A 16,999-nucleotide genomic window follows, 5' to 3' on the forward strand; every position below is an offset into this window, starting at 1 on the left:
TGGCATGAACTTTCATACCAGAAATCAAAGGGGTTTCTGTCCTTTAACCCTGCACCCAGAGTTGTGCCATCCCCAGGTTTGCAGCAGGGTTTTTGGCTCCCCAGCCCTGTGGCTGCTGCACTGTTTGCATTCTGCAGAGCCAGACTGGGGTGGTAGCTCTGGTTGTAATGGTGCATTGGTTACTTCAGTCAGGAAAGGCCTGTGGTTGCAAGTTTTTTCTGCTTTTCTTAAGGTAGGAAGGATAAATGCTGAATTCAGAAGTGTTGTGGTGCAGGGAGTGTAGAATGTGAGAAATGCCAGGACTGAAGATACTCTGTTGTTGGGCAGCTCAGGGCAGAGCAGCCCGTGGGATGTGGGATCCTTTCAGTGGATGTGACACCATCTGCAGGTGTAACAAGGTGCTGAGTGTGGCTCAGGTCCTTGGCATTACTGAGTTCTCTGTTCCAGAACAAATCTTTGCCATAACCAATAATTTCTGAAGAACAGCATCTTGTATTGCAGAATTCCAAGGGTGTCCTGTAAGTTACAGAAATGTGAACCAACTGTGGATCTAATGATAGAATCTGCTGTCTTGGTGCATCTCATCTAGACAGACATAGCCAGTACTGGGTATTTTCTAAAAACCTGTTCTTACAAGATTTCCAGCTTCATCGAGAAGGTTCATTAAGTATTTAAAAGTTAAGGAAGTTACCGGACCTCCCATACTCTCAGACTAACTTTTCCCCAGCTGCAGAGACCAATAAATATCTGTATCATATGTTGTATTGTACGAGAAAACAGAGCATTTTTTGCAGTCTGAGGGCACTTAAACTCTGGGCAGGATAACGTAACATGGGAATTGGGCTGCCAAGCCAGTGTATCCTTTCTTTCCAGCCTTTAATTTTCAAGCAAAACATGTGTATCCACTACTCCAGATCAGTGTGTGCTTTATTCTATAAAATCTGCTGTGCAAGTCTTAGAAGTCATTGAGGCAAACTGCTGAATTTGCTTTGATTTCAGTGGCAGATCCTCTGTGTGTTTAGAAGGACACAGTAGGGTAAAGCTCATAAAAAGAATTAATCAATTTTCCTGTATTGTTAATTATACCCTAAACTATTAAATTGATGGAGTTTTCTAAATGCAATTTATTTTTCATCACCTGTTGCTGCTGTCAACTTCCTGTTCGATTTAGACAAAGAGAAAGGACCAGTGCTTTTATTTTCTGTACTACATAATATTGTACTATTTGGGTTCACATTTAATGCAAGGGAATGTCAAAAAGCTAACAAATATTGTTTTAACTGGTATCATTACCTGTGATGCTGTATTTTTTGCACACTGATTAGCATGAAAATCATAAAAAGCCAGATCAGTCTCAGGATATTTTTTTTTCTGTGGGAATTCCCTATTATGTAATGGACAGCACTACTTGTTAACATGGAAGTATTCTGCTTGTCCTACTCTTAGAAATGAATTTCTTATTGTTAAGAAGGACTAGTGCCATGAAATGTGCTAACTTCAATAGAAGGGAAAAATGATTAAAACAGTCTCACCCAGATACAGACCTGATTATGATCTTTGGACATAATCCATTGGGAGTTTTTCATTATTATTTTTAAAGTTTAAAAAATGAACTTTAAAGTATGGTCTGAAAAATGAATATAGAGTACCTTCTTATGCAGAACTGTACTGTAGGGAAAAAAATGAAGAGAATGAAAGTTTTCAGCATAACAATATCTGATAAACTGTAAAACCTGCATATATCAAGCAAACTGCAGTTTACAAGAGGCAGACTTGTGTGCATGTGCATAAGGTACTGTGAACAGACTCATGCTTGAACACAAATGAGAATTTAATTGACAACTCCCACAATTATCTGAGTAACAATACAGTCATATAATTAGTATTAAAAGAAATGTGCAAGCCAAAGATTATGATAGCAAATGCAGTTTTACTGCAACAAGGAGTTGTGACAGGAAGACACTAAATACAGAAATGTGTTTAGAGTCTGTTCTTTCATCATTCTCCACAGATATTTTTTTACCCCCAGTGAAATCCCAGGGGTTTGTTTCTGCAGTGGGAAAAGAGCAGCTGAAGGGCACTTGAAGTGGCCACTAATATCATAATGATTTTGTAAGCAACCAAGTGTCTTACCCTAATAAGAAGAGTAGATGAACACAGTGTGTGCTACAAAGACAGGGCTTTTCTCAGCTTTGGCTGGGCTGTGTCTCAGGGAGCAGCTGCCAACACAACCTCAATAACTGGCAGCCCAACGTGCTCACATGAGGCTCTCCTGCCTCCCACTTCTGACTCACTTCTGTCTCTGTGACAAACACTAACACTATTGGAAATAACTATAGACCCACCTGCCAGTGGCATTGAGAAGGAATTTCTGCCAGTCTAATTGAGGAGGAAGTTCTTGGCTTAATTATAGGAAAGAAAGTACCTGGTTATTTTAAGATCAGTCTAGAAATTGTCAGCTTGCTGCTAATTTCTGCTCTCCACATAATTTGGAGTGTAATGCTTCCATGTTGTGAGGTGCTTCCATGGTCCTGGAGTTATCATCCATCATTAAGATAAAAGTTAATAGGATACAGGTGTAGAGGAGATAATAATAACCCCCTTATCTATACAGATATGCTGCATATTCCTGACGTGAGTATTTTGAAATGTTCATTGTCTAAACTCACACCTCGTGTCACTTTATCACTAGTACCCCTTATTTCTAGATACAGCCTCAGCATGTAAAGTCACCACCTGTATCACTGCTACTGTCCTCAAGCTGAGTGGAACATTTCAGGGAATATCTGTCACTGTGAAGTCTGGGTGAAAAAATGCTTTGGATTCCATAAAAGTGCCATTGTTTGCTGTTCCTGGGGTCTGTGCTTTTGCTGTTGTTTCTGCTTATTTATTTCCTGACTTTTCATTTTATTTTTGTTGCATACCTGCATGTTGCTCCGTTAGTGAAGTTTGAATCGAGAACTTCTGCATTAAATGTTCAGATGTTGCCCACAAAACTTTGTTTTCTAAATATGGAACCAAACATACTTCATTTTTCCAAAGACAAAGATATAGTCCCAGCAAAGCTGATCCCTCCCCCACCCCCTTTCTTTATTTTTCAAATGAGGTAGAGCTCCTGCCACAGAATTGAAGTTAATTGAAGGTAATAAAAATTGCCTGGAAAAACACAGTTTAAATTTTGAAGGATATCCTGAAGACAAAAAATCTTACAGTTAAAACATTAGAATGGTTTCAGTGTTCCACTGGAAACGTTCCTCTGTTTCATCTCAACTCTTTTATAAACCAGAAGAGTTTTTGCTGATGTTCTGCCAAACGCATATTTTGCTTTTTTTGAGGGATCTGGAGCAGATCACTGCTCTGGTTGCTGTCTTGAAGTCCCCTGCACACTGGGAAGTGGTTTTGGCTCTAGTTGGCTGCTTCCCCAGTACGTGCAGATGGATGCACAGAGGAAGATAATCAGCCCCTGAATCTGCAGGACTTGGGGAGACCTGGAACAGCATGGCAGAGTTTGGGGTGTGAGGGAGGCACATCAAAAGAAAATGCAGGTTCCTTATTCCAACCAGGAGATCTGGTAAAGATATTTGTCCTTTGTGATGTAGAATTTTTCACCTGGTGGTGTCTCTTTAATAATTTTTGTTCAAACAAAAAGGATTCCTTGAAGTAAGGCAGTTATTTTTAACCTCTAAAGCCAGAAGAAAACATTTCTGCTAAAAACCCCAAAACCACTGTACAATTTAGTAAAGCCTTTGATAACTGTAAAGCTTTTTAATTTGTTTTAATATTTCCTTTTTTCTTTAATTTTCCTTTCGCAATTGGTCTTTATGCTAAAGAAGAAGAAGAAGAAACCTTGAGAAAATAGAAGGCAACTGTTTTCTGTAAGTGGTTTTAATTCATTGGATTTCTTTATCCGTTGCTCACCCCCTCCCTTCCCTATTAGAACAGTTTCTATCTTATGCCACAAGCAAATGTAATTTCTGTTGTTGCTTCTTTGCAAAATCCAATTTGTTATGATGTATTATGCATGCGAGGATAATTGCAGAGGAGGAGTTAAACTGACTGACAGTTTAAAGAGGTGCATTCCTTTGGCTGTGTCACTCACAAAGAGCAGCAGAGAGAAAAGTGGGACAAATTGATGCCCTGATGAAAGTATTAATCTGCTAAGATTTCAGATGAAACAATGGGCCTGCCCTAATCAAGCCATATCCTCCAGAGAACAAAATTATGGCAGTGACTTCTGATACAGAGAAAATTACTACAGCCTCAGCAGCAGCATCAGTGATGATATCTGCCCTATTCTCTGTGTATACATTACTAGCAATTAAAAAGTGCTTGTCAGTACCAATCTTAGTATAAACCATTTTTTCCCAAGAAATGTGAGAGTTTTATGAGATTCTGTATAATGAGTTAGTCTTTTGCCATTTATTTTCATAGGAGGAACAGAATAAAGTATGTAATAATAATAAATAAGAGCAAAATAGCAAGGTAGGTAAGTATTCCGAGTGAAATCTCTTTAAAGAGAATGTGTAAGATTTTCACTGCATATGAGGGTAGAGGTTATAAATACAACAAATTATACCTTTGTAATTCTGATGCTGGGGAACGTGATGTATCTATTAAAATAATGGTGAAGTGTTTTATACTTTTTATTTTCTTTAACAAATTGTGGTGGTAAAAAAAGAGCTTTTAAAGTTAAGCTTTTTTTTTTTTTTTACTCTTTACACCACTGAACTGCAATTCCTTTGTAGTATTTTAGAGATGGCTGTTCTGAAAATATTTGGGCCATTTGTTTTGGCACCGTTTCCTGAGTCTGTCCCAGGTCAGACACAAACAGGTCTGTGGTGCAGGAAGGTTCCAGCAGGAACCTTTGGTGCTGGAGACTTCATGTTTGAAGCTTTCAGAGTCACTCCCAGCTGCCTGCTGTGGGAAAGGACCCTGCAAAGGATGATTCCTCTGCCCCAGTGCCTCAACTGTCCTGCTGCAGGGCTTGGAGCAGATGGAGTTTATTGTTGGTCTGAACTGGTGACACTGGTCTCTGCAAAACACAGTTCTGCATGAAGTGGGAAAGTAAGACTGACCTTTCAGAGTCCGTAATTTTGTAGGATCCAGGTTAGACAGATCCGCTCTTCAAATGAACAAACATTAATTTTGAGATGGCCAGTGGAGTCAAACTGGCCAGGTGTGGTGTCATATTGGCTCATTTCTTCAGGCACGTTGCATTTCCCAGTAAAAAGTCCTGTCCTTTTCTACTGAACATCATGAACTGGGCACTGGAAACTTGCCTTTTACTCCTGGAGCCTCTGCTCAGTGAGTATCTAAATATTTGTGTGTGCAAATCACCCCTTTGCTCATTCAGTCATGTTAACTGTTTGTGGAACTTGGGCTTCCTGTACCTCTGCAAATCACCCCTGAACTTTTCACCATGTCCCAGTATAGAAATTCTACAATCCTATTAGGGACAATGTGAGATATGAAAAAAGCAGGTCAGGTCCTCCTTCCTTGATAAAGTGGTTGGTAATGATGGAAACAGGAACTTTTTTTTTTAATAGGAATGTCAGTGTACTGCCATCTTACTGTCCCAAGAAACACTGAATTTTTCTTCTTTTATCTGGGTTCTGACAAAATCAAGTCTCTGTATACTTATGGAATGAATGGGATCCTATGATAATAGTTTTATCCCGCTAAAGATCAATTCAAAGAAAAAGACCTCACACATAAAAGCCTTTTCTGAGTGCTAGTTAGTACGTCCATTATAAATAGAATCTGTTTATTATTTCCTCAGAGTTGTCTTATCAAATCCTCATAGAAATAAGATCTATCTAAAAGTGTCTTTAGAAATGGCAAACAGATACACAAATTGAAGCAAAGCGTTGCTATTCATGAAAATAATCTTTTTACGGGATATTTTTGTACAAAGAGAAATATTATATTTGGTAATTTCTTTTCAAAGAGACACTTTAGGCTTCTGTAATAAATAGTACTGTTATCAACACACACACAAAAGTCAAGTGACTACAAATGCTTATAGAAGTGTCATGTACTTCAGTAACAAATATTCCTTGCAGTCACAGAGTTGCATGGTCCTGAATAGAATGGAAGTACTCAGAAAATAAAACAAAATCCTTCCAAGTTTTAAGCCTTTTCTGTGCCAGCTACTCCAGCTGGTGAAAAAGTAATGTATAAGTGTTGCATATGTTTCCAAAGCTGATGACCTAAATTTTCAGAGCACTTTTCTTTCCCTCTCTGTTTAGTGGGTGTGTGGGTGCCAAGTGCTTGGAGCAGTCAAGCCCCCAGCTCAGGTGAGAGCATTGCAGCCCCAGGCAGCCTCACAAAAAGTCCCACTCCCAAAGGAAATGTGAAAGGATCATTACACTGATGCATTTCTGAAACACTGAGCTGCTGGAAGCCCTCCAGGTGCCTGCTCCTGGCATCTGTGGCCCCCAGCTTCAGGATCATGGATCCACAGAGTGGAGCCTGCCAAGGCACAGTATTTCACAGCTGAAAGAAGCATAATTCTCCCTCTGAAGTTCTGGTACTAAGTGTAAATCTTAAAAAAAAAAAAAAAAAAAAAAAAGGAAAAAGAAAAAAGTGTTGGCTTAGCAGCTCCTTTCCATCTCATAGCAGATGAGACATTGCTCATAAAAATCATCACTGACTTCTGGTATGGAAATCCTGGTGTACACAGTCACTGAGTAAGGAATCTGGCATACACAGGATACATCAAGTAATTGATTTTAGAAATTAGTAGTGAAATTAATATGCATCAGCTAGTGGTAATTTAGTCCCCATTTAACCACAGTATGATCAGGGTATTTTTATTCTTCTGTTCTTTTGTTACAATGTCTGTTTGGACAGTGTAGTTGTTACAGATTTCTCTGTAAAGGTCACTCAGTTGTTCTCACTTTTATTCAGATAGTTCATTGTACTATCTGTAAAACCGGGCAGCTGTGAAAGAATTTTGGGAAACAGTTAAGCAAGATCTATTAAGTCTGGCTCAGCCAAGCTTTTTTTACAGCGAAGAATAAGCTTGTTCTTCAAGTCCAGTTCAGGAGCACAGTAGTTTCATGCTGATTTCTGTAACTGCAGTCAAAACAGCTGTTGCAGGTGGGTCTCATCCCCCAGCCCACACTGATTCAGACCCTTCGTGCTGCCCTGCGGGATTCCAGGGAGGGGTTGTCCAAAGAAACCCTGTCGGCTGGATGGGATCACAAGTTCATCAGTAAAACGAACTGCAGTGCTCTTTAGGGAGATTCCCTTTGTGGAAGAAGGAAGGAATGAGAAGAAGACAAGCCAGGCTTGCAGTGGGTTATCCCTGGAATCACACTCAGGAGCAGGGCAGGGCAGAGCAGGCCCGTTGCTCTCACTTGCAGGTGTTCTGTGGAACTTGGAGCAGCCTGGAATGTGCTGTGACATTCCTGCAGGTCTCTCAAATATCTCCTGCCATGTGCCATGCACAACCAGGGCCTCGGTCAAGACTAAAGACTTTTTTCTTCTACTTTGTGTGCCTTTATGATTCATCTGAGTTTATTTCTTTGCTCTGAAATTTATTAAAAGGAAAAGTGCATATCAAAAGGGAAACAGGTTTCACAATGCTGCCTTTGAAGCTTGGAATCTCCCACAGAAACCCGACTGAAGCTTCCAGCATGGTTTGCCCCATGGAGAGTGGGTGAAAACATGATTTGGAGCTGCGTGACAATGGCTGTCATCTCCAAATTCATCAATTAAAAAGAAAATCCTTCTGCCCACAAATTCTGCCTGCATTCAATTAGAATTAAACTGTAACAGAAAACTAACTAGATGGATTAAAGAGCATTTGGTTTTCTTCCTCTCCAGTAGCTGAAATTCAATATAATGCAGCTTTGTTGTTTTGTTTGTGTAGATCTGGTTCCTTGCTTGGTCAGGCATTTCTGTCCCAGCCACCTTCAGCTCCCAGAGTTGCTAGTGCTGCTTGCATTCTTTTCATATTGTGTATACAATGCATTTGTATTATCTATTGTTTATTCTAAACTTCTGACTTTATTTTGCCAAGGCTATTTGTTTTTAAATTAGTAATTTTCGCTCCCTCATGCAATTCTTCTAAATTACTTTTTGGAGTAGTGACTATTAATATTTTAGGTATCTTTGATGTTTTACTTTATAGTCTTCAATTTTATTTTACATTTCACAGGTTCCTGGTTGCAAATAATCCTACAGGCAATTTTCTCACATTGCAACTATTCCTTGAAAGGTATGCTAATGTAGCAAGGCACTTGCAGTACTGGGGGTTAAGTTAATCACCCAAAATGAGCCGTATTACTGTCAGTGGTGTATAAAGACATCCCAGAGTGAATTACTAGGCAGACTAGCATTAAAGCTCCTTTATGAAATAACAAAACGTGAAGGTGTGCAGAAGTAAGTATTCTTTATTGAGCTAAGGAATCTGGGTTTTGTTGCTTCTGAACTTGAAGGTACCAAACAAATACAGTGTTTGTATTTTCGTTAAAAAAAAAAATTCTGCAATATTGTTTGAAAAGCCTTTGTAAATTAAAAAAAAAATCAAAGTAGTAATTAGTGTCTTTATGTTCATATATTTGCACAGAAAAAGGAGTTGCCTGCTCTGTGTTCAAGCTAAGCAGAGCACCCAAATAAGAAATTGATAGATCAAATTACAGAATTTAAAATGAAAATTGCAACGATTCTCTTATCCTTAGACTTATTTGCAAGTCTCCAGAAGACATCTGCAATAGACATATATGTTGATTTATTCATGACATAGTATAATTCCCAATATCTGTTTAAATGGACCAACTGAACACTGTGTTGGAAATGTCCCCTCCCTCCATATCAGGAACTAAGCAATGCTAGCAGAGAAGATGTCTGGAAAGAAGATGAAATAAGATTTAGTTACATTGCAGGGACATGTGTTTTTATTAGAACAAATATACTACAAAGCAGAAAAGATAGGGAATATACAGGGAAGGTTTATGTGGAACACAGTATTTATTTGCCATGCATATTTGATAGGCCTTCATTAAATACGCAATAGAAATGTCAACATAAAGTGCTGTTTAGATGGTCCTATAAAAACAAACTGCACTGGTATTAGAATTGGAATGCACTAATCTTTGGTTAAATACAAGCCTTATTTGCTATCCAGCAAAGAAATGTTTGGTTGAGTGTTGTTAAATAACCATACTTAATTTAATTTGCCCTTCATTTATAAAGTCTGATGGAGTGATACTGTGTCAGTGTAACCAGCACTTTCCCCTGTCATCTGGCTTTATATGGGTTTTCTTCCCCCCTCTCACTCACTGACATTCAATCACTAACAATTATCACCAGCCCACACCTAACTCAAAATTATTTTTTCGGTCTTGCTGAATCACAACCAATCCTTCTTGCAAAGAGGAAATAGCATCCCTGTCTGCAAGGAATATTTTTGTATCCATACAGTCACCTGACATAACCATAACAGATAAATCTATTCACTAGTAAAGTTACATTTGAGATAGGTGCCCACCTTTCTGAGGTGGAATTTGAAACTAAATGCTAAACATTCCTGAGTTTGGGCATTTAGGTTTGCATTGTTTGGTGGATTTTTTTATTTTACTGGTATATACGTGCTGACTTAGAAAGTTATTCCTTTCACCAGATTGGACTCAGGCTTTTAAGCACTGTTGATAATGATGGCTTCTATATACTGAAAATATTCTTCTACAACAAGAACAGGAAAGGTACCTTTAATCAGGATATCCAATTAGGAATATAAAATATACCATATAGGATTGTCATGCAAATCTTACCTGGACCAGCACTTTATAGGGAGCTTTAAATTGAGGTTTGTGCCCTGAAGCATAATAATAACTCTTCCTTACAGCCTTTGCAATTATTTCATTCTCTGTAATGTAATCACAGGTGTTCCTACTGCCTATGAGTCTGATATTTTGGGAGGAGCCTTCCTGCACTGTGTTATTAATGTAATAATATTTTTAGAGGTTCCATGGGTGTACAATTTGTGTAAAAGCTGCCTGTCTGCACTCTCTGGGTGGGTTTGCCCAGCAGTCACTCAGGTGCCTGCAGTGCAGTGCAGAGGAACCCGAGCGAGTTCACACCGTGGTGACAGCGTGAGCGAGGCAGCCCCGAGCTCAGCACGGCCAGTCTGCTCTGCCCAGAGCTGAGCAAACCAGGTCCTGCTGGGCTCTGTGCCATGCCTGGGGCTGGCAGTGCCCGGGCACAGGAATTAAAGCCAGTGGGGGTGTTCCCAGGGCAGTGCAGCCGTTCCTGTGGACAGGGCAGAGCAGTGCACACACACCCTGAATCAGCGCCTTCCTGCTTCAGTGGGTGGCTTTTTGTTGGGTATGTTCCACCTGAAAATTTCCTCATTTGTTTGCTCTGACATTATTGCTATAATTTTTATCATGTCCCCTTTTCTGTCTTGTTTTTTTCAAAACCAGCAACAGATCCATTTTTCCTTGCTTTTGCCTTTAGCCCCTGTCCAGTTCTGCCACGTGTTTCAAGTTGGAGTGACCAGAGCATGTTATCTCCTCCCACCTGCTTCACAGTGCCCTCTATATCTGCCACATCCAGAGGTCTCCCACCTAAAATAAACATCAGTGTGGTGCCCCACAGTCTCTGGGGACATTTACTGAACATAATACCACGTGTCTGTGCCCAGGGGTGTTCACAGCAGGTTCCTGCAACCCAGTGCCTCCAGGATGTCCATCCCACACACGTTCCAGAGATACCAAACAGTTGTGGTGTCCACAAGGTATGCTGGCAAAAATTTCAATTGACAAAGGGTAATTAGAAAAAAAAATTGAAAACTATCAAGAATAACTGACATCCAATCATTTTTATATTCCCCCTCCAAATGTGGGTATGCCTTTTTTTTCCTCTCCCCTTCTTGTTCCCGTTTCTTTGTCCTTATGTCCTCTGCCCTCTGTGAATCTGACTCTTTAAAAATATGCTTGGATAGATAAAGCATCCTCTCCACTCATTAAAAGCATAGAAGGGTTATGCATCGCTTGTGGTAGAATAATTCAGGGCATATCTTGATACATGAGAAATACAAAGGAAAAGTAACACAAAATTTATCTCATTCAACGAGTTTATTACAGTAATTTATTGCTTTAAATAGCTGGTAAAATAGATACTACTGTGAACAGAGCCAGGGAGAGAGAGAGACATGCAAACAGGTCTCTGTACTTTATTGTTTTGGAGAATTGATGAAAAATTATAATCTTTGACGAAAATTCTAATATTTGACAAAAATTCTAAACTTTGAGTGGAAAAGGCCACAGGGAAGAAAAAAAAAAAAGACAAAACAGTACTGTATTTAGGGATTTCATTACATCCTTCATTAAAGATCAGAATGAAAATGCAGGATTTTAATAATGAGATATAATTCAGTATAAATTGGACAATTAGAATAAAATGCCTCATTAAAATATTGAGATTTGTGTGCTATACAGTGACCTTTTTTTTCCCCTCTTTCCAAAATATGGAAGTTTGGGTCAATATGTTGAAGTTCCAAAAAATTTGTTTTGCCAAGGGAGGCTTTTCTCCCAGCAAGGACTGACCAGGACTGGGTGGCACCGGTGAGCAGTGCCAGCTCCTGCCACTGGCAGGGACACAGCACGTCCCTCGGGGCAGACTGGCAGGAACATATCCCTGAGCTGTCCTGGATGCTTTGGGGAAAAAATGATGTACATTTTGTCACTTTAGAAATTATCTTTGGGGGAAATAAGGGACAGTAAAACAAGTGTTAGCACGACAGGAACATCCTGTCCAGCAGGCTTTTCATGGAAGAAATGCATTTCGTTGCCTTTTGAAATGACCAGAGACATGGATTTGTTTGCTGTCTCATACCACAAACACCTCATCAAAATGGTTTGAAGAGACAGGGAAAACCATTACCACGCTGAGCCCAGATATGCCCAGTTTCAGCCTGAGAGAAATCTGTAGCCTGAAGTCATAAGCCACTGCAAATAGGTGTTTATAATGGAAGTGCCATCTTAACCTTATCTGGAGTGGCACCCCTGCTTTGCTGTAATATCTCCTCTCCTCACATCTGTGAAATTGTAATCTGTCCTATGGCTGGGAACTGAGGAGATGATGAAACCCAGGGATACACTCTGAAATACCTTAATTTATCTGTACCAGGTTTTTACTGACATACAGAAAGGGAAGGTGAGCAGGGGGCGAGGGGCTGATGTCAGACAGATGAGTGCCTCAGACAGGCAGGGGAGAAAGGGAAACAGGGTGCCAGGTGACTGCCTGCATCATCACCACATTATTTTATAATACCTCAATATTTTTTCTTTCTCTTGAGCAAACATGCAAAAAAAATCGTTCGTGATGTTTGAAGGTTTAATCTGTAATATTTGGGTTTCAGCCTAGTGGACCTACAAGCAAGTCAGTGTAGGACATCCTAGTCCTGCTAATGAAGATGTTATCTCTGGAAACTTTTTGCATTGCTCAGCACTGGTGCCATCCAACTGCCAAATAGTGGTATGTGCTACACTGATTCCTTGTAATTAAAATAGCTCTTCCGTTACTGCTGGTATCAAGTGGGCACGAGGAGAGAGGCCTGGAATGCTATCTCTGAAAACAGGCATCCTAAATATTTTTGTTGTGTGACCACCTAGTTATTTTTCTCTTCTAAATCATTTGTTGCCTTACCTGACCTCTTTGTAAATTGGCCAGTTGTATCTTTTCTCATATAAATTATCTCTAATGGTCCAACAAATTAACTTGTTTTTCAGACTGTTTTTATGTTTCTACCCATTAGCTCACAGTAATGTTCAAGGAGATGGGGTTTGACTCCCTAGATGTTTTCTTCCAAAATTAATTTTTTTTTCCCATTTGAACAAGAACACTTAAATACAGTCGAGGTACAAGTGATGTGAGCCTTGAAAGAAGTCAGGATTTTAACTTTGGCAGAGAAAACTTTGACTGAAATAGTATCTCGTGTTTTTACCTGGATGAGGACAAAACAAGGTAGAACTTCAGTCCTGCTGTCAGTCTGCAGGACTGTTCAGGCTACCCTGGTGAAACATTGGGGGTTTTAATCTGCAGAAGAAAGGAATTTGCCATCCAAAATCACTAAGTTTGAACTTCTCCACTTGCCATATCTTTCTGCAGGCAGTTTTCATTTATTCCATATGTACAACAGAGCTGTAGAATGAAGGGCTCTCTTTTGGACAGAAAGCAGTGCAGCGCCTACCCAGCCCTCTGGCCTCATTTTCTCAAAAATTACCCTTGTTAATACTCTGCTCTCTCCTTGTGACACCTTCTGATTCTCCCACAGCTCTGAGTGCTCTTATTCTGGCTCAGGCAGATGCACAACAGCCATCAGGGATTTCTCAGCACCTCACGTTATTTACACTTCTGCTGATTCTGGGAGCTGGGTGACTGTGAGGGCCTGGGTTTGCCTGTGGGTGTGGAGTTGCTCAGTGGCCACAGCCAGGCAGTGTGGGCAGAGGGGCAGAGGCAGTTCCTGGGGGGGTGTGCCCATGTGGTCAGGGCTGGAAACGTGGAACTCACAGTCTATGTAAGGAGAACAGTTTTATTTCCCACACACAGATGACATTTGTGCAAAGAATGTGGAATTTCAAATGCACTATCCTCATGTACATTTCTCTGCAATGTGAAATAGTAGATATTTTGGAAAACAGGGGAAGTCCTAAAACAGAGAGAGAGAGAGCAAGTGAGAGAGAGAAAGATTGAGACATAGATATAAAATGCTTTCACCTTTAAGCCAAATCTAATTGTCTGGAACATTCAGCACCAAAGTTGCAATTCATTATTTTCACAAGGATCTGTACAGACTCTTTCCCATATTGTATCTTGTAGCAGTGTTTGCCTAATTATCACAAGACTGTTTCAAACTGTTTTGATTTTCTTCTTGGTAGTGAATTTTTTATTTTTTAAATTGGCATTACAATTTCAGTTCCCTTCCTGCAAAAATATGTGATTGCCCTGTAAATAATGTTTAGATAAGCTGGTTGCTTATCTGAAATGACAGTTTTTCTAATACTTGTTAGGACACTTTAGAGTAACTCCAACACAGGATTGCCATAAATATTTCCCATCCTATTTTCTATGTGTCCTGACACTCTTGTGCTGCATATTATCCAGATGTCCTTCACTACCAAGATAATTCTCTGAACAGCTCCAGCAGTGCTGGAAATGCCACCTGAAATTGGATGACAAGAGATAATTTTTTATTTTCCTGGTTTACAATAAGCTGGACCCTCTTTGGCAGAGAAACAAATGAACTCAGAGACTTTTCTCAGCTGCTTGGCTGGCCCATGTTTGTGTAGCCCTAAATACCTTTGCTGTTTGCTTTCCCAGACTGCAGCAACAGCCAGGAGCACTGGGGGAGTCTGCCAGTTGTAGCCACCCTCTCCCTTCCATGTCTGAGTGTCTCTGCAGAAATCTGTGTTTGAAGGAACCCAGTTGGCTGGTTCCTGTCAGTCTGTCTCATGTTTCATAGTCTCAAGCTATTAGTTAAGAAGATGCCAGACCTAGAGGGGTCCTCTGCAGCAAAAATGTAATCAAATTCACCTCGCTTGATTCCCCTCTGAACCAAAGAAATAAACACACCAGAGATCCAGGAAAGACAATCCTAAGAGCTTTCAAAATACTTTCATAGTTCAAAGTACACAAACCTTTTGCTCTGTCTGGATAGGCACAAAAATCTGAGGTACCGAATCTTGATTTCTGATTAAATTTGTATTTGGTAAGTAAATCCATCCTTTAAAGTTACAATATATATGTATATTAAATATATGTAAATCAGACCGTTTTGCCTTAGTGAAGCTAGGTTAAAAACATTCTTTAGAAGCATAAACCATAGGAACAGAAACTGAAATGGAAGCATTCATTGAAATTCATGCCTCTGGAATTTATACATTTATATAACAAGTTTGTTGTGGTCTTTCGTATTAGTGAGCTCAACTCTCAAGTGTGCAAAGATGACACGCTGCCCCCTCCCCACTCCCCCACCCCTCCTTACAACCAGGAATTTTACGTAAAAAACATCTGCTTCTCTCTAATGCTTACTTTTGAATTACCTTGTGTGCTCTAATTCTTTTGTTGAGAAAGTTTGAGGTTTCCAAGACCAGTTGTAAACTGGAAAATCGGTTTGTGAGCTAGAACTGAAGTCAGAGCTCAGGTATTGATCCCAGAAAAAAAATTTACTGAGGGTTGTGGGGATTTTGCTCTTTCAAGAAAATGACTTTTAAGATCTCCAAAGATGCAAAATTATTTCAGAGACGTGCATTAGTGGTAATCAGTGTGTGTTGCTGTGGACTGAACTTCACAAAACTCTTTCAGCCTTTCCTCTCTAACTGTGTAAATGTGAAGTAACAATAAATCTTGCTGACAATTGCTGCCAGTCTGCTGGCAGTCAGGGAGCTGCAGTGGGAACAGCCTTGTGCACAATCTGTGCAGCACAGCCAACACCCAGTAACTATCTCCCTAGTTTCTCCTGTGACTTAGAGAACATGTCATTTTTCCCCAGTGAGCAGCCTTTTCGAATGCTGAATTAGTAATATTAGCACCAAAGACTACTAATTTGTCAGCCAGGCTGTGTTTTTCCCAAGTGTTCACAATGGGGTCTGATAACTGCTTTGGAGTGCAGCAGAGCAAAGATGAAAATTCAAAAACTTCTGGAAATCATTTGTATAAGGCATAAAGAAGTGGTGTAAAATTCTTTTTTGTTTTTAACATTAAAATAGGAAGGAAGTGTCTTAAAAAAAATTGAAAGAAGTAGATTTTCAACCCTGTCCAGTAACAAACTCGAATGCATGCTAATATGGAAGCATATACATAAGTGCTGTGAAGAAACAGAGCTGGAAACATGTTTAACAATATGAAATAGTTCTTCAAAAAAGTGTATTGTCAGGTTCTCTATGTTTTCGGATTTTAATGGCTAGCTTGAATAATATTTATCCAAAAGAGAGGAAACCTCTCTACTAAAAGTCACAAATTTCTATTTTATATCATGGAATAATTGCTTCCATACAGTTTTCATTGACATCAGGACGAAATAGTCATGTAGCATATGAACCTGAAAAGCACAAATGGGTCAGGGTTGAGAGTCTTATTTTTCTAATCAGCTTTCCTATGCAATTCTTACAGGCAAATGCACACACACCCCTGTATGTGAAGCCATGCACATATAGATAGATAGACTTGTATCTCATTTTCATAAATACATAGCATCTACCTTAAGTAAAAACATGACATTCAACAGACAACAGAGATTTGCTGTGGACTTCAGAAAATTTAATTCAGCTCCTTTCCTTTCATGAATTTCTTTATTTTCAATTCAGGCTCAGTCAAATGCAGCATTATGGGTGATATATAAGTAGGGGTTGTTACAGCTAAAACTCTCTGTTGTTTTCCACATTGCAGGGTTCACACCAGGTCAGTATTGAGCTGATTGATTTGGCACAGGGAGGGAAAGGGAACCACTTTGGTGGCTGGGAAAAAGGTGTAGGAAGTGCTTGCCAGGATTGTTTAAAAGCTGGAAGGAAGCTTGTGAATCATTTGTGGTTATCCAAGGAGTTTTGTCCACATCTGTACAGCACTGCTTTGCAAGGAGAGAGGCTGTAGTTTAACTGAGGAGTGGATGGCATGGTAGGAACACTGACTGCAGGGAGAGCAGATGTTCCTCTGAGGAGCTTTGTTACCTTTGTTATCTGCACTCCCTGGAAGGTTCCTCTTTCCAGGACTCGTTTCCAGCTGCCACACTGGGGCAGGGCCACAGCACAGGAGCCTGAATTCTGTCTGCTGTGACTGCCACTCATTGCTCAGCTGGGCTAATGAACCTGTGCCAGTCCTAAAGCAGCCAGAGCAGTCCGGTCTCTCTCCTGTCTGCAACTTGAATGTCCTTCCTGGTTTTTCAGCTGAATCATTTGTGGATTTTCATACAATTTTAGGAACAGTTTCCGTGTTGCCTTTCTGTGCTCTGAAAGATGTGTTATAGGGGAACTTGTAATGTAGGAAAACCTTT

The 16,999-nt window shown here is 39.9% G+C and overlaps 1 long non-coding RNA gene across 1 annotated transcript in view; it reads left to right on the forward strand.

The window, feature by feature from the left end:
* Positions 1 to 6,248: 6,248 nt before the first annotated feature.
* The window catches only part of LOC114000068, a 71,892-nt gene continuing 61,141 nt past the window's right edge, over positions 6,249 to 16,999 (forward strand). The window contains exons 1-4 of the long non-coding RNA XR_005564838.1: positions 6,249 to 6,296; positions 8,165 to 8,224; positions 10,652 to 10,744; positions 12,371 to 12,486. This is a non-coding gene — a long non-coding RNA (uncharacterized LOC114000068). The remainder of the gene's footprint in view (positions 6,297 to 8,164; positions 8,225 to 10,651; positions 10,745 to 12,370; positions 12,487 to 16,999) is intronic.

This window comes from Pipra filicauda, unplaced genomic scaffold (genome assembly GCF_003945595.2).
Source record: "Pipra filicauda isolate LSUMZ 115617 unplaced genomic scaffold, ASM394559v2 scaffold36_size6622888_pilon, whole genome shotgun sequence".
Taxonomy (NCBI): Eukaryota; Metazoa; Chordata; class Aves; order Passeriformes; family Pipridae; genus Pipra; species Pipra filicauda.